The sequence below is a fragment of the Crinia signifera genome, chromosome 3 (assembly GCF_055691185.1).
Source record: "Crinia signifera chromosome 3, ASM5569118v1, whole genome shotgun sequence".
In the NCBI taxonomy this organism is placed as follows: domain Eukaryota; kingdom Metazoa; phylum Chordata; class Amphibia; order Anura; family Myobatrachidae; genus Crinia; species Crinia signifera.
The window spans coordinates 333,982,998-334,010,363 of NC_139219.1; the positions used below are offsets into that span (position 1 = coordinate 333,982,998).

General features: G+C 38.6%; 4 non-coding genes across 4 annotated transcripts; all 4 read left to right on the plus strand.

Moving 5' to 3' along the window:
- The first annotated feature begins 218 nt into the window (after positions 1 to 218).
- Positions 219 to 290, plus strand: TRNAG-UCC (transfer RNA glycine (anticodon UCC)). The gene has a single exon. It is a non-coding gene; the product is annotated as a tRNA-Gly (tRNA).
- Positions 291 to 5,898: 5,608 nt separating this feature from the next.
- TRNAG-UCC (transfer RNA glycine (anticodon UCC)) lies at positions 5,899 to 5,970 on the plus strand. Its single transcript has one exon. It is a non-coding gene; the product is annotated as a tRNA-Gly (tRNA).
- A 7,637-nt stretch (positions 5,971 to 13,607) lies between these two features.
- Positions 13,608 to 13,679, plus strand: TRNAG-UCC (transfer RNA glycine (anticodon UCC)). Its single transcript has one exon. It is a non-coding gene; the product is annotated as a tRNA-Gly (tRNA).
- Positions 13,680 to 16,946: 3,267 nt separating this feature from the next.
- TRNAG-UCC (transfer RNA glycine (anticodon UCC)) lies at positions 16,947 to 17,018 on the plus strand. Its single transcript has one exon. It is a non-coding gene; the product is annotated as a tRNA-Gly (tRNA).
- Positions 17,019 to 27,366: the final 10,348 nt, after the last annotated feature.

Here is a 27,366-nt window from a genome sequence, read left to right on the forward strand (position 1 = left end):
GATCAAAAGTTCATGAACATTGTTCAAAGCTTTGTAAAATCTATGATATCTTCCTATAAAAATTACTTTTGATTCCATCCCTGTCTGAGGTACTCCTTTTATATTGTTTCAATCATTTCAGTCAAGCCATGGTGTAACATGGCATCTCGTGCATATTTTTAGAACATGTAACCTGACTTACGTACTTGGGAAATATTTGCTTTAGCAGACTCAGTCAAGCGTTGGTGGTATAGTGGTGAGCATAGCTGCCTTCCAAGCAGTTGACCCGGGTTCGATTCCCGGCCAACGCAGTTTTTTCATACTTCCAAATGTTACTACCATACTTCCAGCATGTTCTCGGATCAAAAGTTTATGAACAATGTTCAAAGCTTTGTAAAATGTATGATATCTTCCTATAAAAATTACTTTTGATTCCATCCCTGTCTGAGGTACTCCTTTTATATTGTTTCAATCATTTCAGTCAAGCCATGGTGTAACATGGCATCTCATGCATATTTTTAGAACATGTGAAATGACTTACGTACTTGGGAAATATTTGCTTTAGCAGACTCAGTCAAGCGTTGGTGGTATTGTGGTGAGCATAGCTGCTTCCAAGCAGTTGACCCGGGTTCGATTCCCGGCCAACGCAGTTTTTTCATACTTCCAAATGTTACTACCATACTTCCAGCATGTTCTCGGATCAAAAGTTCATGAACAATGTTCAAAGCTTTGTAAAATGTATGATATCTTCCTATAAAAATTACTTTTGATTCCATCCCTGTCTGAGGTACTCCTTTTATATTGTTTCAATCATTTCAGTCAAGCCATGGTGTAACATGGCATCTCTTGCATATTTTTAGAACATGTGACCTGACTTACGTACTTGGGAAATATTTGCTTTAGCAGATTCAGTCAAGCAATGGTGTTATAGTGGTGAGCATAACTGCCTTCAAAGCAGTTGACCCGGGTTCGATTCCCGGCCAACGCAGTATTTTCATACTTCCAAATGTTATTGAGCATGTTCTCGGATCAAAAGTTCATTAACAATGTTCAAAGCTTTGTAAAATGTATGATATCTTCCTATAAAAATTACTTTTGATTCCATCCCTGTCTGAGGTACTCCTTTTATATTGTTTCAATCATTTCAGTCAAGCCATGGTGTAACATGGCATCTCGGTCATATTTTTAGAACATGTAACCTGACTTACGTACTTGGGAAATATTTGCTTTAGCAGATTCAGTCAAGCAATGGTGTTATAGTGGTTAGCATAGCTGCCTTCAAAGCAGTTGACCTGGGTTCGATTCTCGGCCAACGCAGTTTTTTCATACTTCCAAATGTTATTGAGCATGTTCTCGGATCAAAAGTTCATTAACAATGTTCAAAGCTTTGTAAAATGTATGATATCTTCCTATAAAAATTACTTTTGATTCCATCCCTGTCTGAGGTACTCCTTTTATATTGTTTCAATCATTTCAGTCAAGCCATGGTGTAACATGGCATCTCGTGCATATTTTTAGAACATGTAACCTGACTTACGTACTTGGGAAATATTTGCTTTAGAAGACTCAGTCAAGTGTTGGTGGTATAGTGGTGAGCAGAGCTGCCTTCCAAGCAGTTGACCAGGGTTCGATTCCCGGCCAACGCAGTTTTTTCATTCTTCCAAATGTTACTACCATACTTCCAGCATGTTCTCGGATCAAAAGTTCATGAACAATGTTCAAAGCTTTGTAAAATTCATGATATCTTCCTATAAAAAATACTTTTGATTCAATCCCTGTCTGAGGTACTCCCTAAATATTGTTTCAATCATTTCAGTCAAGCCATGGTGTAACATGGCATCTCTTGCATATTTTTAGAACATGTGACCTGACTTACGTACTTGGGAAATATTTGCTTTAGCAGACTCAGTCAAGCAATGGTGTTATAGTGGTGAGCATAGCTGCCTTCAAAGCAGTTGACCCGGGTTCGATTCCCGGCCAACGCAGTTTTTTCATACTTCCAAATGTTATTGAGCATGTTCTCGGATCAAAAGTTCATTAACAATGTTCAAAGCTTTGTAAAATGTATGATATCTTCCTATAAAAATTACTTTTGATTCCATCCCTGTCTGAGGTACTCCTTTTATATTGTTTCAATCATTTCAGTCAAGCCATGGTGTAACATGGCATCTCGTGCATATTTTTAGAACATGTAACCTGACTTACGTACTTGGGAAATATTTGCTTTAGCAGACTCAGTCAAGCGTTGGTGGTATAGTGGTGAGCATAGCTGCCTTCCAAGCAGTTAACCCGGGTTCGATTCCCGGCCAACGCAGTTTTTTCATACTTCCAAATGTTACTACCATACTTCCAGCATGTTCTCGGATCAAAAGTTCATGAACAATGTTCAAAGCTTTGTAAAATGTATGATATCTTCCTATAAAAATTACATTTGATTCCATCCCTGTCTGAGGTACTCCTTTTATATTGTTTCAATCATTTCAGTCAAGCCATGGTGTAACATGGCATCTCTTGCATATTTTTAGAACATGTGACCTGACTTACGTACTTGGGAAATATTTGCTTTAGCAGACTCAGTCAAGCAATGGTGTTATAGTGGTGAGCATAGCTGCCTTCAAAGCAGTTGACCCGGGTTCGATTCCCGGCCAACGCAGTTTTTTCATACTTCCAAATGTTATTGAGCATGTTCTCGGATCAAAAGTTCATTAACAATGTTCAAAGCTTTGTAAAATGTATGATATCTTCCTATAAAAATTACTTTTGATTCCATCCCTGTCTGAGGTACTCCTTTTATATTGTTTCAATCATTTCAGTCAAGCCATGGTGTAACATGGCATCTCATGCATATTTTTAGAACATGTGAAATGACTTACGTACTTGGGAAATATTTGCTTTAGCAGACTCAGTCAAGCGTTGGTGGTATAGTGGTGAGCATAGCTGCTTCCAAGCAGTTGACCCGGGTTCGATTCCCGGCCAACGCAGTTTTTTCATACTTCCAAATGTTACTACCATACTTCCAGCATGTTCTCGGATCAAAAGTTCATGAACAATGTTCAAAGCTTTGTAAAATGTATGATATCTTCCTATAAAAATTACTTTTGATTCCATCCCTGTCTGAGGTACTCCTTTTATATTGTTTCAATCATTTCAGTCAAGCCATGGTGTAACATGGCATCTCTTGCATATTTTTAGAACATGTGACCTGACTTACGTACTTGGGAAATATTTGCTTTAGCAGATTCAGTCAAGCAATGGTGTTATAGTGGTGAGCATAGCTGCCTTCAAAGCAGTTGACCCGGGTTCGATTCCCGGCCAACGCCGTTTTTTCATTCTTCCAAATGCTACTACCATACTTCCAGCATGTTCTCGGATCAAAAGTTCATGAAAAATGTTCAAAGCTTTGTAAAATTCATGATATCTTCCTATAAAAAATACTTTTGATTCAATCCCTGTCTGAGGTACTCCCTAAATATTGTTTCAATCATTTCAGTCAAGCCATGGTGTAACATGGCATCTCTTGCATATTTTTAGAACATGTGACCTGACTTACGTACTTGGGAAATATTTGCTTTAGCAGACTCAGTCAAGCAATGGTGTTATAGTGGTGAGCATAGCTGCCTTCAAAGCAGTTGACCCGGTTTCGATTCCCGGCCAACGCAGTTTTTTCATACTTCCAAATGTTATTGAGCATGTTCTCGGATCAAAAGTTCATTAACAATGTTCAAAGCTTTGTAAAATGTATGATATCTTCCTATAAAAATTACTTTTGATTCCATCCCTGTCTGAGGTACTCCTTTTATATTGTTTCAATCATTTCAGTCAAGCCATGGTGTAACATGGCATCTCGTGCATATTTTTAGAACATGTAACCTGACTTACGTACTTGGGAAATATTTGCTTTAGCAGACTCAGTCAAGCAATGGTGTTATAGTGGTGAGCATAGCTGCCTTCAAAGCAGTTGACCCGGTTTCGATTCCCGGCCAACGCAGTTTTTTCATACTTCCAAATGTTATTGAGCATGTTCTCGGATCAAAAGTTCATTAACAATGTTCAAAGCTTTGTAAAATGTATGATATCTTCCTATAAAAATTACTTTTGATTCCATCCCTGTCTGAGGTACTCCTTTTATATTGTTTCAATCATTTCAGTCAAGCCATGGTGTAACATGGCATCTCGTGCATATTTTTAGAACATGTAACCTGACTTACGTACTTGGGAAATATTTGCTTTAGCAGACTCAGTCAAGCGTTGGTGGTATAGTGGTGAGCATAGCTGCCTTCCAAGCAGTTAACCCGGGTTCGATTCCCGGCCAACGCAGTTTTTTCATACTTCCAAATGTTACTACCATACTTCCAGCATGTTCTCGGATCAAAAGTTCATGAACAATGTTCAAAGCTTTGTAAAATGTATGATATCTTCCTATAAAAATTACTTTTGATTCCATCCCTGTCTGAGGTACTCCTTTTATATTGTTTCAATCATTTCAGTCAAGCCATGGTGTAACATGGCATCTCTTGCATATTTTTAGAACATGTGACCTGACTTACGTACTTGGGAAATATTTGCTTTAGCAGACTCAGTCAAGCAATGGTGTTATAGTGGTGAGCATAGCTGCCTTCAAAGCAGTTGACCCGGGTTCGATTCCCGGCCAACGCAGTTTTTTCATACTTCCAAATGTTATTGAGCATGTTCTCGGATCAAAAGTTCATTAACAATGTTCAAAGCTTTGTAAAATGTATGATATCTTCCTATAAAAATTACTTTTGATTCCATCCCTGTCTGAGGTACTCCTTTTATATTGTTTCAATCATTTCAGTCAAGCCATGGTGTAACATGGCATCTCATGCATATTTTTAGAACATGTGAAATGACTTACGTACTTGGGAAATATTTGCTTTAGCAGACTCAGTCAAGCGTTGGTGGTATTGTGGTGAGCATAGCTGCTTCCAAGCAGTTGACCCGGGTTCGATTCCCGGCCAACGCAGTTTTTTCATTCTTCCAAATGTTACTACCATACTTCCAGCATGTTCTCGGATCAAAAGTTCATGAACAATGTTCAAAGCTTTGTAAAATGTATGATATCTTCCTATAAAAATTACTTTTGATTCCATCCCTGTCTGAGGTACTCCTTTTATATTGTTTCAATCATTTCAGTCAAGCCATGGTGTAACATGGCATCTCTTGCATATTTTTAGAACATGTGACCTGACTTACGTACTTGGGAAATATTTGCTTTAGCAGATTCAGTCAAGCAATGGTGTTATAGTGGTGAGCATAACTGCCTTCAAAGCAGTTGACCCGGGTTCGATTCCCGGCCAACGCAGTTTTTTCATACTTCCAAATGTTATTGAGCATGTTCTCGGATCAAAAGTTCATTAACAATGTTCAAAGCTTTGTAAAATGTATGATATCTTCCTATAAAAATTACATTTGATTCCATCCCTGTCTGAGGTAATCCTTTTATATTGTTTCAATCATTTCAGTCAAGCCATGGTGTAACATGGCATCTCTTGCATATTTTTAGAACATGTGACCTGACTTACGTACTTGGGAAATATTTGCTTTAGCAGACTCAGTCAAGCGTTGGTGGTATAGTGGTGAGCATAGCTGCCTTCCAAGCAGTTGACCCGGGTTCGATTCCTGGCCAACGCAGTTTTTTCATACTTCCAAATGTTACTACCATTCTTCCAGCATGTTCTCGGATCAAAAGTTTATGAACAATGTTCAAAGCTTTGTAAAATGTATGATATCTTCCTATAAAAATTACTTTTGATTCCATCCCTGTCTGAGGTACTCCTTTTATATTGTTTCAATAATTTCAGTCAAGCCATGGTGTAACATGGCATCTCGTGCATATTTTTAGAACATGTGACCTAGATTACGTACTTGGGAAATATTTGCTTTAGCAGACTCAGTCAAGCGTTGGTGGTATAGTGGTGAGCATAGCTGCCTTCCAAGCAGTTGACCCGGGTTCGATTCCCGGCCAACGCAGTTTTTTCATACTTCCAAATGTTACTACCATACTTCCAGCATGTTCTCGGATCAAAAGTTCATGAACAATGTTCAAAGCTTTGTAAAATGTATGATATCTTCCTATAAAAATACTTTTGATTCCATCCCTGTCTGAGGTACTCCTTTTATATTGTTTCAATCAATTCAGTCAAGCCATGGTGTAACATGGCATCTTGTGCATATTTTTAGAACATGTAACCTGACTTACGTACTTGGGAAATATTTGCTTTAGTAGACTCAGTCAAGCGTTGGTGGTATAGTGGTGAGCATAGCTGCCTTCCAAGCAGTTGACCCGGGTTCGATTCCTGGCCAACGCAGTTTTTTCATACTTCCAAATGTTACTACCATACTTCCAGCATGTTCTCGGATCAAAAGTTTATGAACAATGTTCAAAGCTTTGTAAAATGTATGATATCTTCCTATAAAAATTACTTTTTATTCCATCCCTGTCTGAGGTACTCCTTTTATATTGTTTCAATAATTTCAGTCAAGCCATGGTGTAACATGGCATCTCGTGCATATTTTTAGAACATGTGACCTGACTTACGTACTTGGGAAATATTTGCTTTAGTAGACTCAGTCAAGCGTTGGTGGTATAGTGGTGAGCATAGCTGCCTTCCAAGCAGTTGACCCGGGTTCGATTCCTGGCCAACGCAGTTTTTTCATACTTCCAAATGTTACTACCATACTTCCAGCATGTTCTCGGATCAAAAGTTTATGAACAATGTTCAAAGCTTTGTAAAATGTATGATATCTTCCTATAAAAATTACTTTTTATTCCATCCCTGTCTGAGGTACTCCTTTTATATTGTTTCAATAATTTCAGTCAAGCCATGGTGTAACATGGCATCTCGTGCATATTTTTAGAACATGTGACCTGACTTACGTACTTGGGAAATATTTGCTTTAGCAGACTCAGTCAAGCGTTGGTGGTATAGTGGTGAGCATAGCTGCCTTCCAAGCAGTTGACCCGGGTTCGATTCCTGGCCAACGCAGTTTTTTCATACTTCCAAATGTTACTACCATACTTCCAGCATGTTCTCGGATCAAAAGTTTATGAACAATTTTCAAAGCTTTGTAAAATGTATGATATCTTCCTATAAAAATTACTTTTGATTCCATCCCTGTCTGAGGTACTCCTTTTATATTGTTTCAATAATTTCAGTCAAGCCATGGTGTAACATGGCATCTCGTGCATATTTTTAGAACATGTGACCTAGATTACGTACTTGGGAAATATTTGCTTTAGCAGACTCAGTCAAGCGTTGGTGGTATAGTGGTGAGCATAGCTGCCTTCCAAGCAGTTGACCCAGGTTCGATTCCCGGCCAACGCAGTTTTTTCATACTTCCAAATGTTACTACCATACTTCCAGCATGTTCTCGGATCAAAAGTTCATGAACAATGTTCAAAGCTTTGTAAAATGTATGATATCTTCCTATAAAAATTACATTTGATTCCATCCCTGTCTGAGGTACTCCTTTTATATTGTTTCAATCATTTCAGTCAAGCCATGGTGTAACATGGCATCTCGTGCATATTTTTAGAACATGTAACCTGACTTACGTACTTGGGAAATATTTGCTTTAGCAGACTCAGTCAAGCGTTGGTGGTATAGTGGTGAGCATAGCTGCCTTCCAAGCAGTTGACCCGGGTTTGATTCCTGGCCAACGCAGTTTTTTCATACTTCCAAATGTTACTACCATACTTCCAGCATGTTCTCGGATCAAAAGTTTATGAACAATGTTCAAAGCTTTGTAAAATGTATGATATCTTCCTATAAAAATTACTTTTGATTCAATCCCTGTCTGAGGTACTCCCTAAATATTGTTTCAATCATTTCAGTCAAGCCATGGTGTAACATGGCATCTCGTGCATATTTTTAGAACATGTGACCTGACTTACGTACTTGGGAAATATTTGCTTTAGCAGACTCAGTCAAGCGTTGGTGGTATACTGGTGAGCATAGCTGCTTCCAAGCAGTTGACCCGGGTTCGATTCCCGGCCAACGCAGTTTTTTCATTCTTCCAAATGTTACTACCATACTTCCAGCATGTTCTTGGATCAAAAGTTCATGAACAATGTTCAAAGCTTTGTAAAATTCATGATATCTTCCTATAAAAAATACTTTTGATTCAATCCCTGTCTGAGGTACTCCCTAAATATTGTTTCAATCATTTCAGTCAAGCCATGGTGTAACATGGCATCTCGTGCATATTTTTAGAACATGTGACCTGACTTACATACTTGGGAAATATTTGCTTTAGCAGACTCAGTCAAGCGTTGGTGGTATAGTGGTGAGCATAGCTGCTTCCAAGCAGTTGACCCGGGTTCGATTCCCGGCCAACGCAATTTTTTCATTCTTCCAAATGTTACTACCATACTTCCAGCATGTTCTCGGATCAAAAGTTCATGAACAATGTTCAAAGCTTTGTAAAATTCATGATATCTTCCTATAAAAAATACTTTTGATTCCATCCCTGTCTGATGTACTCCCTAAATATTGTTTCAATCATTTCAGTCAAGCCATGGTTTAACATGGCATCTCGTGCATATTTTTAGAACATGTGACCTGACTTACGTACTTGGGAAATATTTGCTTTAGCAGACTCAGTCAAGCAATGGTGTTATAGTGGTGAGCATAGCTGCCTTCAAAGCAGTTGACCCGGGTTCGATTCCCGGCCAACGCAGTTTTTTCATACTTCCAAATGTTACTACCATACTTCCAGCATGTTCTCGGATCAAAAGTTCATGAACAATGTTCAAAGCTTTGTAAAATGTATGATATCTTCCTATAAAAATTACATTTGATTCCATCCCTGTCTGAGGTACTCCTTTTATATTGTTTCAATCATTTCAGTCAAGCCATGGTGTAACATGGCATCTCTTGCATATTTTTAGAACATGTGACCTGACTTACGTACTTGGGAAATATTTGCTTTAGCAGACTCAGTCAAGCAATGGTGTTATAGTGGTGAGCATAGCTGCCTTCAAAGCAGTTGACCCGGGTTCGATTCCCGGCCAACGCAGTTTTTTCATACTTCCAAATGTTATTGAGCATGTTCTCGGATCAAAAGTTCATTAACAATGTTCAAAGCTTTGTAAAATGTATGATATCTTCCTATAAAAATTACTTTTGATTCCATCCCTGTCTGAGGTACTCCTTTTATATTGTTTCAATCATTTCAGTCAAGCCATGGTGTAACATGGCATCTCATGCATATTTTTAGAACATGTGAAATGACTTACGTACTTGGGAAATATTTGCTTTAGTAGACTCAGTCAAGCGTTGGTGGTATAGTGGTGAGCATAGCTGCTTCCAAGCAGTTGACCCGGGTTCGATTCCCGGCCAACGCAGTTTTTTCATACTTCCAAATGTTACTACCATACTTCCAGCATGTTCTCGGATCAAAAGTTCATGAACAATGTTCAAAGCTTTGTAAAATGTATGATATCTTCCTATAAAAATTACTTTTGATTCCATCCCTGTCTGAGGTACTCCTTTTATATTGTTTCAATCATTTCAGTCAAGCCATGGTGTAACATGGCATCTCTTGCATATTTTTAGAACATGTGACCTGACTTACGTACTTGGGAAATATTTGCTTTAGCAGATTCAGTCAAGCAATGGTGTTATAGTGGTGAGCATGGCTGCCTTCAAAGCAGTTGACCCGGGTTCGCTTCCCGGCCAACGCAGTTTTTTCATACTTCCAAATGTTATTGAGCATGTTCTCGGATCAAAAGTTCATTAACAATGTTCAAAGCTTTGTAAAATGTATGATATCTTCCTATAAAAATTACTTTTGATTCCATCACTGTCTGAGGTACTCCTTTTATATTGTTTCAATCATTTCAGTCAAGCCATGGTGTAACATGGCATCTCATGCATATTTTTAGAACATGTGAAATGACTTACGTACTTGAGAAATATTTGCTTTAGCAGACTCAGTCAAGCGTTGGTGGTATAGTGGTGAGCATAGCTGCTTCCAAGTAGTTGACCCGGGTTTGATTCCCGGCCAACGCAGTTTTTTCATACTTCCAAATGTTACTACCATACTTCCAGCATGTTCTCGGATCAAAAGTTCATGAACAATGTTCAAAGCTTTGTAAAATGTATGATATCTTCCTATAAAAATTACTTTTGATTCCATCCCTGTCTGAGGTACTCCTTTTATATTGTTTCAATCATTTCAGTCAAGCCATGGTGTAACATGGCATCTCTTGCATATTTTTAGAACATGTGACCTGACTTACGTACTTGGGAAATATTTGCTTTAGCAGATTCAGTCAAGCAATGGTGTTATAGTGGTGAGCATAGCTGCCTTCAAAGCAGTTGACCCGGGTTCGATTCCCGGCCAACGCAGTTTTTTCATACTTCCAAATGTTATTGAGCATGTTCTCGGATCAAAAGTTCATTAACAATGTTCAAAGCTTTGTAAAATCTATGATATCTTCCTATAAAAATTACTTTTGATTCCATCCCTGTCTGAGGTACTCCTTTTATATTGTTTCAATCATTTCAGTCAAGCCATGGTGTAACATGGCATCTCGTGCATATTTTTAGAACATGTAACCTGACTTACGTACTTGGGAAATATTTGCTTTAGCAGACTCAGTCAAGCGTTGGTGGTATAGTGGTGAGCATAGCTGCCTTCCAAGCAGTTAACCCGGTTTCGATTCCTGGCCAACGCAGTTTTTTCATACTTCCAAATGTTACTACCATACTTCCAGCATGTTCTCGGATCAAAAGTTCATGAACAATGTTCAAAGCTTTGTAAAATGTATGATATCTTCCTATAAAAATTACATTTGATTCCATCCCTGTCTGAGGTACTCCTTTTATATTGTTTCAATCATTTCAGTCAAGCCATGGTGTAACATGGCATCTCTTGCATATTTTTAGAACATGTGACCTGACTTACGTACTTGGGAAATATTTGCTTTAGCAGACTCAGTCAAGCAATGGTGTTATAGTGGTAGGCATAGCTGCCTTCAAAGCAGTTGACCCGGGTTCGATTCCCGGCCAACGCAGTTTTTTCATACTTCCAAATGTTATTGAGCATGTTCTCGGATCAAAAGTTCATTAACAATGTTCAAAGCTTTGTAAAATGTATGATATCTTCCTATAAAAATTACTTTTGATTCCATCCCTGTCTGAGGTACTCCTTTTATATTGTTTCAATCATTTCAGTCAAGCCATGGTGTAACATGGCATCTCATGCATATTTTTAGAACATGTGAAATGACTTACGTACTTGGGAAATATTTGCTTTAGCAGACTCAGTCAAGCGTTGGTGGTATAGTGGTGAGCATAGCTGCTTCCAAGCAGTTGACCCGGGTTCGATTCCCGGCCAACGCAGTTTTTTCATACTTCCAAATGTTACTACCATACTTCCAGCATGTTCTCGGATCAAAAGTTCATGAACAATGTTCAAAGCTTTGTAAAATGTATGATATCTTCCTATAAAAATTACTTTTGATTCCATCCCTGTCTGAGGTACTCCTTTTATATTGTTTCAATCATTTCAGTCAAGCCATGGTGTAACATGGCATCTCTTGCATATTTTTAGAACATGTGACCTGACTTACGTACTTGGGAAATATTTGCTTTAGCAGATTCAGTCAAGCAATGGTGTTATAGTGGTGAGCATAGCTGCCTTCAAAGCAGTTGACCCGGGTTCGCTTCCCGGCCAACGCAGTTTTTTCATACTTCCAAATGTTATTGAGCATGTTCTCGGATCAAAAGTTCATTAACAATGTTCAAAGCTTTGTAAAATGTATGATATCTTCCTATAAAAATTACTTTTGATTCCATCCCTGTCTGAGGTACTCCTTTTATATTGTTTCAATCATTTCAGTCAAGCCATGGTGTAACATGGCATCTCATGCATATTTTTAGAACATGTGAAATGACTTACGTACTTGGGAAATATTTGCTTTAGCAGACTCAGTCAAGCGTTGGTGGTATAGTGGTGAGCATAGCTGCTTCCAAGTAGTTGACCCGGGTTCGATTCCCGGCCAACGCAGTTTTTTCATACTTCCAAATGTTACTACCATACTTCCAGCATGTTCTCGGATCAAAAGTTCATGAACAATGTTCAAAGCTTTGTAAAATGTATGATATCTTCCTATAAAAATTACTTTTGATTCCATCCCTGTCTGAGGTACTCCTTTTATATTGTTTCAATCATTTCAGTCAAGCCATGGTGTAACATGGCATCTCTTGCATATTTTTAGAACATGTGACCTGACTTACGTACTTGGGAAATATTTGCTTTAGCAGATTCAGTCAAGCAATGGTGTTATAGTGGTGAGCATAGCTGCCTTCAAAGCAGTTGACCCGGGTTCGATTCCCGGCCAACGCAGTTTTTTCATACTTCCAAATGTTATTGAGCATGTTCTCGGATCAAAAGTTCATTAACAATGTTCAAAGCTTTGTAAAATGTATGATATCTTCCTATAAAAATTACTTTTGATTCCATCCCTGTCTGAGGTACTCCTTTTATATTGTTTCAATCATTTCAGTCAAGCCATGGTGTAACATGGCATCTCGGTCATATTTTTAGAACATGTAACCTGACTTACGTACTTGGGAAATATTTGCTTTAGCAGACTCAGTCAAGCGTTGGTGGTATAGTGGTGAGCATAGCTGCCTTCCAAGCAGTTGACCCGGGTTCGATTCCCGGCTAACGCAGTTTTTTCATACTTCCAAATGTTACTACCATACTTCCAGCATGTTCTCGGATCAAAAGTTCATGAACAATGTTCAAAGCTTTGTAAAATGTATGATATCTTCCTATAAAAATTACATTTGATTCCATCCCTGTCTGAGGTACTCCTTTTATATTGTTTCAATCATTTCAGTCAAGCCATGGTGTAACATGGCATCTCTTGCATATTTTTAGAACATGTGACCTGACTTACGTACTTGGGAAATATTTGTTTTATCAGACTCAGTCAAGCAATGGTGTTATAGTGGTGAGCATAGCTGCCTTCAAAGCAGTTGACCCGGGTTCGATTCCCGGCCAACGCAGTTTTTTCATACTTCCAAATGTTATTGAGCATGTTCTCGGATCAAAAGTTCATGAACAATGTTCAAAGCTTTGTAAAATGTATGATATCTTCCTATAAAAATTACTTTTGATTCCATCCCTGTCTGAGGTACTCCTTTTATATTGTTTCAATCATTTCAGTCAAGCCATGGTGTAACATGGCATCTCATGCATATTTTTAGAACATGTGAAATGACTTACGTACTTGGGAAATATTTGCTTTAGCAGACTCAGTCAAGCGTTGGTGGTATAGTGGTGAGCATAGCTGCTTCCAAGCAGTTGACCCGGGTTCGATTCCCGGCCAACGCAGTTTTTTCATACTTCCAAATGTTATTGAGCATGTTCTCGGATCAAAAGTTCATGAACAATGTTCAAAGCTTTGTAAAATTCATGATATCTTCCTATAAAAAATACTTTTGATTCTATCCCTGTCTGAGGTACTCCCTAAATATTGTTTCAATCATTTCAGTCAAGCCATGGTGTAACATGGCATCTCGTGCATATTTTTAGAACATGTGACCTGACTTACGTACTTGGGAAATATTTGCTTTAGAAGACTCAGTCAAGCGTTGGTGGTATAGTGGTGAGCATAGCTGCCTTCCAAGCAGTTGACCCGGGTTCGATTCCCGGCCAACGCAGTTTTTTCATACTTCCAAATGTTACTACCATACTTCCAGCATGTTCTCGGATCAAAAGTTCATGAACAATGTTCAAAGCTTTGTAAAATGTATGATATCTTCCTATAAAAATTACTTTTGATTCCATCCCTGTCTGAGGTACTCCTTTTATATTGTTTCAATCATTTCAGTCAAGCCATGGTGTAACATGGCATCTCGTGCATATTTTTAGAACATGTGACCTGACTTACGTACTTGGGAAATATTTGCTTTAGCAGACTCAGTCAAGCAATGGTGTTATAGTGGTGAGCATAGCTGCCTTCAAAGCAGTTGACCCGGGTTCGATTCCCGGCCAACGCAGTTTTTTCATACTTCCAAATGTTATTGAGCATGTTCTCGGATCAAAAGTTCATTAACAATGTTCAAAGCTTTGTAAAATGTATGATATCTTCCTATAAAAATTACTTTTGATTCCATCCCTGTCTGAGGTACTCCTTTTATATTGTTTCAATCATTTCAGTCAAGCCATGGTGTAACATGGCATCTCGTGCATATTTTTAGAACATGTAACCTGACTTACGTACTTGGGAAATATTTGCTTTAGCAGACTCAGTCAAGCGTTGGTGGTATAGTGGTGAGCATAGCTGCCTTCCAAGCAGTTAACCCGGTTTCGATTCCTGGCCAACGCAGTTTTTTCATACTTCCAAATGTTACTACCATACTTCCAGCATGTTCTCGGATCAAAAGTTCATGAACATTGTTCAAAGCTTTGTAAAATCTATGATATCTTCCTATAAAAATTACTTTTGATTCCATCCCTGTCTGAGGTACTCCTTTTATATTGTTTCAATCATTTTAGTCAAGCCATGGTGTAACATGGCATCTCGTGCATATTTTTAGAACATGTAACCTGACTTACGTACTTGGGAAATATTTGCTTTAGCAGACTCAGTCAAGCAATGGTGTTATAGTGGTGAGCATAGCTGCCTTCAAAGCAGTTGACCCGGGTTCGATTCCCGGCCAACGCAGATTTTTCATACTTCCAAATGTTATTGAGCATGTTCTCAGATCAAAAGTTCATGAACAATGTTCAAAGCTTTGTAAAATTTATGATATCTTCCTATAAAAAATACTTTTGATTCAATCCCTGTCTGAGGTACTCCCTAAATATTGTTTCAATCATTTCAGTCAAGCCATGGTGTAACATGGCATCTCTTGCATATTTTTAGAACATGTGACCTGACTTACGTACTTGGGAAATATTTGCTTTAGCAGACTCAGTCAAGCAATGGTGTTATAGTGGTGAGCATAGCTGCCTTCAAAGCAGTTGACCCGGGTTCGATTCCCGGCCAACGCAGTTTTTTCATACTTCCAAATGTTATTGAGCATGTTCTCGGATCAAAAGTTCATTAACAATGTTCAAAGCTTTGTAAAATGTATGATATCTTCCTATAAAAATTACTTTTGATTCCATCCCTGTCTGAGGTACTCCTTTTATATTGTTTCAATCATTTCAGTCAAGCCATGGTGTAACATGGCATCTCGTGCATATTTTTAGAACATGTAACCTGACTTACGTACTTGGGAAATATTTGCTTTAGCAGACTCAGTCAAGCGTTGGTGGTATAGTGGTGAGCATAGCTGCCTTCCAAGCAGTTAACCCGGGTTCGATTCCCGGCCAACGCAGTTTTTTCATACTTCCAAATGTTACTACCATACTTCCAGCATGTTCTCGGATCAAAAGTTCATGAACAATGTTCAAAGCTTTGTAAAATGTATGATATCTTCCTATAAAAATTACATTTGATTCCATCCCTGTCTGAGGTACTCCTTTTATATTGTTTCAATCATTTCAGTCAAGCCATGGTGTAACATGGCATCTCTTGCATATTTTTAGAACATGTGACCTGACTTACGTACTTGGGAAATATTTGCTTTAGCAGACTCAGTCAAGCAATGGTGTTATAGTGGTGAGCAAAGCTGCCTTCAAAGCAGTTGACCCGGGTTCGATTCCCGGCCAACGCAGTTTTTTCATACTTCCAAATGTTATTGAGCATGTTCTCGGATCAAAAGTTCATTAACAATGTTCAAAGCTTTGTAAAATGTATGATATCTTCCTATAAAAATTACTTTTGATTCCATCCCTGTCTGAGGTACTCCTTTTATATTGTTTCAATCATTTCAGTCAAGCCATGGTGTAACATGGCATCTCATGCATATTTTTAGAACATGTGAAATGACTTACGTACTTGGGAAATATTTGCTTTAGCAGACTCAGTCAAGCGTTGGTGGTATAGTGGTGAGCATAGCTGCTTCCAAGCAGTTAACCCGGGTTCGATTCCCGGCCAACGCAGTTTTTTCATACTTCCAAATGTTACTACCATACTTCCAGCATGTTCTCGGATCAAAAGTTCATGAACAATGTTCAAAGCTTTGTAAAATGTATGATATCTTCCTATAAAAATTACTTTTGATTCCATCCCTGTCTGAGGTACTCCTTTTATATTGTTTCAATCATTTCAGTCAAGCCATGGTGTAACATGGCATCTCTTGCATATTTTTAGAACATGTGACCTGACTTACGTACTTGGGAAATATTTGCTTTAGCAGATTCAGTCAAGCAATGGTGTTATAGTGGTGAGCATAGCTGCCTTCAAAGCAGTTGACCCGGGTTCGATTCCCGGCCAACGCAGTTTTTTCATTCTTCCAAATGCTACTACCATACTTCCAGCATGTTCTCGGATCAAAAGTTCATGAACAATGTTCAAAGCTTTGTAAAATTCATGATATCTTCCTATAAAAAATACTTCTGATTCAATCCCTGTCTGAGGTACTCCCTAAATATTGTTTCAATCATTTCAGTCAAGCCATGGTGTAACATGGCATCTCTTGCATATTTTTAGAACATGTGACCTGACTTACGTACTTGGGAAATATTTGCTTTAGCAGACTCAGTCAAGCAATGGTGTTATAGTGGTGAGCATAGCTGCCTTCAAAGCAGTTGACCCGGGTTCGATTCCCGGCCAACGCAGTTTTTTCATACTTCCAAATGTTATTGAGCATGTTCTCGGATCAAAAGTTCATTAACAATGTTCAAAGCTTTGTAAAATGTATGATATCTTCCTATAAAAATTACTTTTGATTCCATCCCTGTCTGAGGTACTCCTTTTATATTGTTTCAATCATTTCAGTCAAGCCATGGTGTAACATGGCATCTCGTGCATATTTTTAGAACATGTAACCTGACTTACGTACTTGGGAAATATTTGCTTTAGCAGACTCAGTCAAGCGTTGGTGGTATAGTGGTGAGCATAGCTGCCTTCCAAGCAGTTGACCCGGGTTCGATTCCCGGCCAACGCAGTTTTTTCATACTTCCAAATGTTACTACCATACTTCCAGCATGTTCTCGGATCAAAAGTTTATGAACAATGTTCAAAGCTTTGTAAAATGTATGATATCTTCCTATAAAAATTACTTTTGATTCAATCCCTGTCTGAGGTACTCCCTAAATATTGTTTCAATCATTTCAGTCAAGCCATGGTGTAACATGGCATCTCGTGCATATTTTTAGAACATGTGACCTGACTTACGTACTTGGGAAATATTTGCTTTAGCAGACTCAGTCAAGCGTTGGTGGTATACTGGTGAGCATAGCTGCTTCCAAGCAGTTGACCCGGGTTCGATTCCCGGCCAACGCAGTTTTTTCATTCTTCCAAATGTTACTACCATACTTCCAGCATGTTCTTGGATCAAAAGTTCATGAACAATGTTCAAAGCTTTGTAAAATTCATGATATCTTCCTATAAAAAATACTTTTGATTCAATCCCTGTCTGAGGTACTCCCTAAATATTGTTTCAATCATTTCAGTCAAGCCATGGTGTAACATGGCATCTCGTGCATATTTTTAGAACATGTGACCTGACTTACATACTTGGGAAATATTTGCTTTAGCAGACTCAGTCAAGCGTTGGTGGTATAGTGGTGAGCATAGCTGCTTCCAAGCAGTTGACCCGGGTTCGATTCCCGGCCAACGCAATTTTTTCATTCTTCCAAATGTTACTACCATACTTCCAGCATGTTCTCGGATCAAAAGTTCATGAACAATGTTCAAAGCTTTGTAAAATTCATGATATCTTCCTATAAAAAATACTTTTGATTCCATCCCTGTCTGATGTACTCCCTAAATATTGTTTCAATCATTTCAGTCAAGCCATGGTTTAACATGGCATCTCGTGCATATTTTTAGAACATGTGACCTGACTTACGTACTTGGGAAATATTTGCTTTAGCAGACTCAGTCAAGCAATGGTGTTATAGTGGTGAGCATAGCTGCCTTCAAAGCAGTTGACCCGGGTTCGATTCCCGGCCAACGCAGTTTTTTCATACTTCCAAATGTTACTACCATACTTCCAGCATGTTCTCGGATCAAAAGTTCATGAACAATGTTCAAAGCTTTGTAAAATGTATGATATCTTCCTATAAAAATTACATTTGATTCCATCCCTGTCTGAGGTACTCCTTTTATATTGTTTCAATCATTTCAGTCAAGCCATGGTGTAACATGGCATCTCTTGCATATTTTTAGAACATGTGACCTGACTTACGTACTTGGGAAATATTTGCTTTAGCAGATTCAGTCAAGCAATGGTGTTATAGTGGTGAGCATGGCTGCCTTCAAAGCAGTTGACCCGGGTTCGCTTCCCGGCCAACGCAGTTTTTTCATACTTCCAAATGTTATTGAGCATGTTCTCGGATCAAAAGTTCATTAACAATGTTCAAAGCTTTGTAAAATGTATGATATCTTCCTATAAAAATTACTTTTGATTCCATCCTTGTCTGAGGTACTCCTTTTATATTGTTTCAATCATTTCAGTCAAGCCATGGTGTAACATGGCATCTCATGCATATTTTTAGAACATGTGAAATGACTTACGTACTTGGGAAATATTTGCTTTAGCAGACTCAGTCAAGCGTTGGTGGTATAGTGGTGAGCATAGCTGCTTCCAAGTAGTTGACCCGGGTTTGATTCCCGGCCAACGCAGTTTTTTCATACTTCCAAATGTTACTACCATACTTCCAGCATGTTCTCGGATCAAAAGTTCATGAACAATGTTCAAAGCTTTGTAAAATGTATGATATCTTCCTATAAAAATTACTTTTGATTCCATCCCTGTCTGAGGTACTCCTTTTATATTGTTTCAATCATTTCAGTCAAGCCATGGTGTAACATGGCATCTCTTGCATATTTTTAGAACATGTGACCTGACTTACGTACTTGGGAAATATTTGCTTTAGCAGATTCAGTCAAGCAATGGTGTTATAGTGGTGAGCATAGCTGCCTTCAAAGCAGTTGACCCGGGTTCGATTCCCGGCCAACGCAGTTTTTTCATACTTCCAAATGTTATTGAGCATGTTCTCGGATCAAAAGTTCATTAACAATGTTCAAAGCTTTGTAAAATCTATGATATCTTCCTATAAAAATTACTTTTGATTCCATCCCTGTCTGAGGTACTCCTTTTATATTGTTTCAATCATTTCAGTCAAGCCATGGTGTAACATGGCATCTCGTGCATATTTTTAGAACATGTAACCTGACTTACGTACTTGGGAAATATTTGCTTTAGCAGACTCAGTCAAGCGTTGGTGGTATAGTGGTGAGCATAGCTGCCTTCCAAGCAGTTAACCCGGTTTCGATTCCTGGCCAACGCAGTTTTTTCATACTTCCAAATGTTACTACCATACTTCCAGCATGTTCTCGGATCAAAAGTTCATGAACAATGTTCAAAGCTTTGTAAAATGTATGATATCTTCCTATAAAAATTACATTTGATTCCATCCCTGTCTGAGGTACTCCTTTTATATTGTTTCAATCATTTCAGTCAAGCCATGGTGTAACATGGCATCTCTTGCATATTTTTAGAACATGTGACCTGACTTACGTACTTGGGAAATATTTGCTTTAGCAGACTCAGTCATGCAATGGTGTTATAGTGGTAGGCATAGCTGCCTTCAAAGCAGTTGACCCGGGTTCGATTCCCGGCCAACGCAGTTTTTTCATACTTCCAAATGTTATTGAGCATGTTCTCGGATCAAAAGTTCATTAACAATGTTCAAAGCTTTGTAAAATGTATGATATCTTCCTATAAAAATTACTTTTGATTCCATCCCTGTCTGAGGTACTCCTTTTATATTGTTTCAATCATTTCAGTCAAGCCATGGTGTAACATGGCATCTCATGCATATTTTTAGAACATGTGAAATGACTTACGTACTTGGGAAATATTTGCTTTAGCAGACTCAGTCAAGCGTTGGTGGTATAGTGGTGAGCATAGCTGCTTCCAAGCAGTTGACCCGGGTTCGATTCCCGGCCAACGCAGTTTTTTCATACTTCCAAATGTTACTACCATACTTCCAGCATGTTCTCGGATCAAAAGTTCATGAACAATGTTCAAAGCTTTGTAAAATGTATGATATCTTCCTATAAAAATTACTTTTGATTCCATCCCTGTCTGAGGTACTCCTTTTATATTGTTTCAATCATTTCAGTCAAGCCATGGTGTAACATGGCATCTCTTGCATATTTTTAGAACATGTGACCTGACTTACGTACTTGGGAAATATTTGCTTTAGCAGATTCAGTCAAGCAATGGTGTTATAGTGGTGAGCATAGCTGCCTTCAAAGCAGTTGACCCGGGTTCGCTTCCCGGCCAAAGCAGTTTTTTCATACTTCCAAATGTTATTGAGCATGTTCTCGGATCAAAAGTTCATTAACAATGTTCAAAGCTTTGTAAAATGTATGATATCTTCCTATAAAAATTACTTTTGATTCCATCCCTGTCTGAGGTACTCCTTTTATATTGTTTCAATCATTTCAGTCAAGCCATGGTGTAACATGGCATCTCATGCATATTTTTAGAACATGTGAAATGACTTACGTACTTGGGAAATATTTGCTTTAGCAGACTCAGTCAAGCGTTGGTGGTATAGTGGTGAGCATAGCTGCTTCCAAGTAGTTGACCCGGGTTCGATTCCCGGCCAACGCAGTTTTTTCATACTTCCAAATGTTACTACCATACTTCCAGCATGTTCTCGGATCAAAAGTTCATGAACAATGTTCAAAGCTTTGTAAAATGTATGATATCTTCCTATAAAAATTACTTTTGATTCCATCCCTGTCTGAGGTACTCCTTTTATATTGTTTCAATCATTTCAGTCAAGCCATGGTGTAACATGGCATCTCTTGCATATTTTTAGAACATGTGACCTGACTTACGTACTTGGGAAATATTTGCTTTAGCAGATTCAGTCAAGCAATGGTGTTATAGTGGTGAGCATAGCTGCCTTCAAAGCAGTTGACCCGGGTTCGCTTCCCGGCCAACGCAGTTTTTTCATACTTCCAAATGTTATTGAGCATGTTCTCGGATCAAAAGTTCATTAACAATGTTCAAAGCTTTGTAAAATGTATGATATCTTCCTATAAAAATTACTTTTGATTCCATCCCTGTCTGAGGTACTCCTTTTATATTGTTTCAATCATTTCAGTCAAGCCATGGTGTAACATGGCATCTCATGCATATTTTTAGAACATGTGAAATGACTTACGTACTTGGGAAATATTTGCTTTAGCAGACTCAGTCAAGCGTTGGTGGTATAGTGGTGAGCATAGCTGCTTCCAAGTAGTTGACCCGGGTTCGATTCCCGGCCATTGCAGTTTTTTCATACTTCCAAATGTTACTACCATACTTCCAGCATGTTCTCGGATCAAAAGTTCATGAACAATGTTCAAAGCTTTGTAAAATGTATGATATCTTCCTATAAAAATTACTTTTGATTCCATCCCTGTCTGAGGTACTCCTTTTATATTGTTTCAATCATTTCAGTCAAGCCATGGTGTAACATGGCATCTCTTGCATATTTTTAGAACATGTGACCTGACTTACGTACTTGGGAAATATTTGCTTTAGCAGATTCAGTCAAGCAATGGTGTTATAGTGGTGAGCATAGCTGCCTTCAAAGCAGTTGACCCGGGTTCGATTCCCGGCCAACGCAGTTTTTTCATACTTCCAAATGTTATTGAGCATGTTCTCGGATCAAAAGTTCATTAACAATGTTCAAAGCTTTGTAAAATGTATGATATCTTCCTATAAAAATTACTTTTGATTCCATCCCTGTCTGAGGTACTCCTTTTATATTGTTTCAATCATTTCAGTCAAGCCATGGTGTAACATGGCATCTCGGTCATATTTTTAGAACATGTAACCTGACTTACGTACTTGGGAAATATTTGCTTTAGCAGACTCAGTCAAGCGTTGGTGGTATAGTGGTGAGCATAGCTGCCTTCCAAGCAGTTGACCCGGGTTCGATTCCCGGCTAACGCAGTTTTTTCATACTTCCAAATGTTACTACCATACTTCCAGCATGTTCTCGGATCAAAAGTTCATGAACAATGTTCAAAGCTTTGTAAAATGTATGATATCTTCCTATAAAAATTACATTTGATTCCATCCCTGTCTGAGGTACTCCTTTTATATTGTTTCAATCATTTCAGTCAAGCCATGGTGTAACATGGCATCTCTTGCATATTTTTAGAACATGTGACCTGACTTACGTACTTGGGAAATATTTGTTTTATCAGACTCAGTCAAGCAATGGTGTTATAGTGGTGAGCATAGCTGCCTTCAAAGCAGTTGACCCGGGTTCGATTCCCGGCCAACGCAGTTTTTTCATACTTCCAAATGTTATTGAGCATGTTCTCGGATCAAAAGTTCATGAACAATGTTCAAAGCTTTGTAAAATGTATGATATCTTCCTATAAAAATTACTTTTGATTCCATCCCTGTCTGAGGTACTCCTTTTATATTGTTTCAATCATTTCAGTCAAGCCATGGTGTAACATGGCATCTCATGCATATTTTTAGAACATGTGAAATGACTTACGTACTTGGGAAATATTTGCTTTAGCAGACTCAGTCAAGCGTTGGTGGTATAGTGGTGAGCATAGCTGCTTCCAAGCAGTTGACCCGGGTTCGATTCCCGGCCAACGCAGTTTTTTCATACTTCCAAATGTTATTGAGCATGTTCTCGGATCAAAAGTTCATGAACAATGTTCAAAGCTTTGTAAAATTCATGATATCTTCCTATAAAAAATACTTTTGATTCCATCCCTGTCTGAGGTACTCCCTAAATATTGTTTCAATCATTTCAGTCAAGCCATGGTGTAACATGGCATCTCGTGCATATTTTTAGAACATGTGACCTGACTTACGTACTTGGGAAATATTTGCTTTAGAAGACTCAGTCAAGCGTTGGTGGTATAGTGGTGAGCATAGCTGCCTTCCAAGCAGTTGACCCGGGTTCGATTCCCGGCCAATGCAGTTTTTTCATACTTCCAAATGTTACTACCATACTTCCAGCATGTTCTCGGATCAAAAGTTCATGAACATTGTTCAAAGTTTTGTAAAATGTATGATATCTTCCTATAAAAATTACTTTTGATTCCATCCCTGTCTGAGGTACTCCTTTTATATTGTTTCAATCATTTCAGTCAAGCCATGGTGTAACATGGCATCTCGTGCATATTTTTAGAACATGTAACCTGACTTACGTACTTGGGAAATATTTGCTTTAGCAGACTCAGTCAAGCGTTGGTGGTATAGTGGTGAGCATAGCTGCCTTCCAAGCAGTTGACCCGGGTTCGATTCCTGGCCAACGCAGTTTTTTCATACTTCCAAATGTTACTACCATACTTCCAGCATGTTCTCGGATCAAAAGTTCATGAACAATGTTCAAAGCTTTGTAAAATGTATGATATCTTCCTATAAAAATTACTTTTGATTCCATCCCTGTCTGAGGTACTCCTTTTATATTGTTTCAATCATTTCAGTCAAGCCATGGTGTAACATGGCATCTCGTGCATATTTTTAGAACATGTGACCTGACTTACGTACTTGGGAAATATTTGCTTTAGCAGACTCAGTCAAGCAATGGTGTTATAGTGGTGAGCATAGCTGCCTTCAAAGCAGTTGACCCGGGTTCGATTCCCGGCCAACGCAGTTTTTTCATACTTCCAAATGTTATTGAGCATGTTCTCGGATCAAAAGTTCATTAACAATGTTCAAAGCTTTGTAAAATGTATGATATCTTCCTATAAAAATTACTTTTGATTCCATCCCTGTCTGAGGTACTCCTTTTATATTGTTTCAATCATTTCAGTCAAGCCATGGTGTAACATGGCATCTCGTGCATATTTTTAGAACATGTAACCTGACTTACGTACTTGGGAAATATTTGCTTTAGCAGACTCAGTCAAGCGTTGGTGGTATAGTGGTGAGCATAGCTGCCTTCCAAGCAGTTAACCCGGTTTCGATTCCTGGCCAACGCAGTTTTTTCATACTTCCAAATGTTACTACCATACTTCCAGCATGTTCTCGGATCAAAAGTTCATGAACATTGTTCAAAGCTTTGTAAAATCTATGATATCTTCCTATAAAAATTACTTTTGATTCCATCCCTGTCTGAGGTACTCCTTTTATATTGTTTCAATCATTTCAGTCAAGCCATGGTGTAACATGGCATCTCGTGCATATTTTTAGAACATGTAACCTGACTTACGTACTTGGGAAATATTTGCTTTAGCAGACTCAGTCAAGCAATGGTGTTATAGTGGTGAGCATAGCTGCCTTCAAAGCAGTTGACCCGGGTTCGATTCCCGGCCAACGCAGATTTTTCATACTTCCAAATGTTATTGAGCATGTTCTCAGATCAAAAGTTCATGAACAATGTTCAAAGCTTTGTAAAATTTATGATATCTTCCTATAAAAAATACTTTTGATTCAATCCCTGTCTGAGGTACTCCCTAAATATTGTTTCAATCATTTCAGTCAAGCCATGGTGTAACATGGCATCTCTTGCATATTTTTAGAACATGTGACCTGACTTACGTACTTGGGAAATATTTGCTTTAGCAGACTCAGTCAAGCAATGGTGTTATAGTGGTGAGCATAGCTGCCTTCAAAGCAGTTGACCCGGGTTCGATTCCCGGCCAACGCAGTTTTTTCATACTTCCAAATGTTATTGAGCATGTTCTCGGATCAAAAGTTCATTAACAATGTTCAAAGCTTTGTAAAATGTATGATATCTTCCTATAAAAATTACTTTTGATTCCATCCCTGTCTGAGGTACTCCTTTTATATTGTTTCAATCATTTCAGTCAAGCCATGGTGTAACATGGCATCTCGTGCATATTTTTAGAACATGTAACCTGACTTACGTACTTGGGAAATATTTGCTTTAGCAGACTCAGTCAAGCGTTGGTGGTATAGTGGTGAGCATAGCTGCCTTCCAAGCAGTTAACCCGGGTTCGATTCCCGGCCAACGCAGTTTTTTCATACTTCCAAATGTTACTACCATACTTCCAGCATGTTCTCGGATCAAAAGTTCATGAACAATGTTCAAAGCTTTGTAAAATGTATGATATCTTCCTATAAAAATTACATTTGATTCCATCCCTGTCTGAGGTACTCCTTTTATATTGTTTCAATCATTTCAGTCAAGCCATGGTGTAACATGGCATCTCTTGCATATTTTTAGAACATGTGACCTGACTTATGTACTTGGGAAATATTTGCTTTAGCAGACTCAGTCAAGCAATGGTGTTATAGTGGTGAGCATAGCTGCCTTCAAAGCAGTTGACCCGGGTTCGATTCCCGGCCAACGCAGTTTTTTCATACTTCCAAATGTTATTGAGCATGTTCTCGGATCAAAAGTTCATTAACAATGTTCAAAGCTTTGTAAAATGTATGATATCTTCCTATAAAAATTACTTTTGATTCCATCCCTGTCTGAGGTACTCCTTTTATATTGTTTCAATCATTTCAGTCAAGCCATGGTGTAACATGGCATCTCATGCATATTTTTAGAACATGTGAAATGACTTACGTACTTGGGAAATATTTGCTTTAGCAGACTCTGGGCAGTATTCAATGGTAATATTCTCCGTGCACGGCGAGCATTTTTTTTTGCTCGCCGTGCACTCTCCGTGTTCCGGAGGGCTCGTTGCCTCTCCTGCTGCCACTATTCAATGTTTATAAGACTCGCCGCCACTCGCGGCGAGTCTTAACCCCTGCAGCGGACGAGCGTCCGCAGCAGGGAGCTGACAGGGACGTGGCATCCAGGGAGATTAAAGTCTCCCTGGATGCCACAGAACATATGTGAGGGTAGGGGGCCCCCCTGGGACCCAGGCAGCACAGGCTGCCCCCCTCTATAGCCAGCGGGGGACCCAGTATTCACTGTACCCGAACGTGCTTCGGGTGCAGTGAATATATGAATATCTAATGAGCGGCTCGAGCGCTCTGGCCCCCTGCTGGCTGCACTGTGTAAAAAAAAGAAAAAAAAAATGTAAAAAAATATTTTTTTAAAAATTAAATATATATTCATGTGCTATAGGCACATGAATAAAAATAACATGGCCCTCCACAGAAAAAAAAACCTGATTTTTTGACACCAAAATTAAAAAAAAACACCCTTTTAGTTTAAAAGTTCACATTCCTGCTCTCCATCAAAAGATGGAGAATTTCTTCACGGAGAGAGACGGCGAGAATCACTAAGAAAGACGGAGAATATTTCACATTGAATAGGGTGGCTCGCCTTTGGAGAAAAAAAACCTCTCTCCACGGCGAAAAAAGCACAAGTTCTCCACAAAACACGGAGAACTTTTCTCATTGAATACTGCCCTCAGTCAAGCGTTGGTGGTATAGTGGTGAGCATAGCTGCTTCCAAGCAGTTAACCCGGGTTCGATTCCCGGCCAACGCAGTTTTTTCATACTTCCAAATGTTACTACCATACTTCCAGCATGTTCTCGGATCAAAAGTTCATGAACAATGTTCAAAGCTTTGTAAAATGTATGATATCTTCCTATAAAAATTACTTTTGATTCCATCCCTGTCTGAGGTACTCCTTTTATATTGTTTCAATCATTTCAGTCAAGCCATGGTGTAACATGGCATCTCTTGCATATTTTTAGAACATGTGACCTGACTTACGTACTTGGGAAATATTTGCTTTAGCAGATTCAGTCAAGCAATGGTGTTATAGTGGTGAGCATAGCTGCCTTCAAAGCAGTTGACCCGGGTTCGATTCCCGGCCAACGCAGTTTTTTCATTCTTCCAAATGCTACTACCATACTTCCAGCATGTTCTCGGATCAAAAGTTCATGAACAATGTTCAAAGCTTTGTAAAATTCATGATATCTTCCTATAAAAAATACTTCTGATTCAATCCCTGTCTGAGGTACTCCCTAAATATTGTTTCAATCATTTCAGTCAAGCCATGGTGTAACATGGCATCTCTTGCATATTTTTAGAACATGTGACCTGACTTACGTACTTGGGAAATATTTGCTTTAGCAGACTCAGTCAAGCAATGGTGTTATAGTGGTGAGCATAGCTGCCTTCAAAGCAGTTGACCCGGGTTCGATTCCCGGCCAACGCAGTTTTTTCATACTTCCAAATGTTATTGAGCATGTTCTCGGATCAAAAGTTCATTAACAATGTTCAAAGCTTTGTAAAATGTATGATGTCTTCCTATAAAAATTACTTTTGATTCCATCCCTGTCTGAGGTACTCCTTTTATATTGTTTCAATCATTTCAGTCAAGCCATGGTGTAACATGGCATCTCGTGCATATTTTTAGAACATGTAACCTGACTT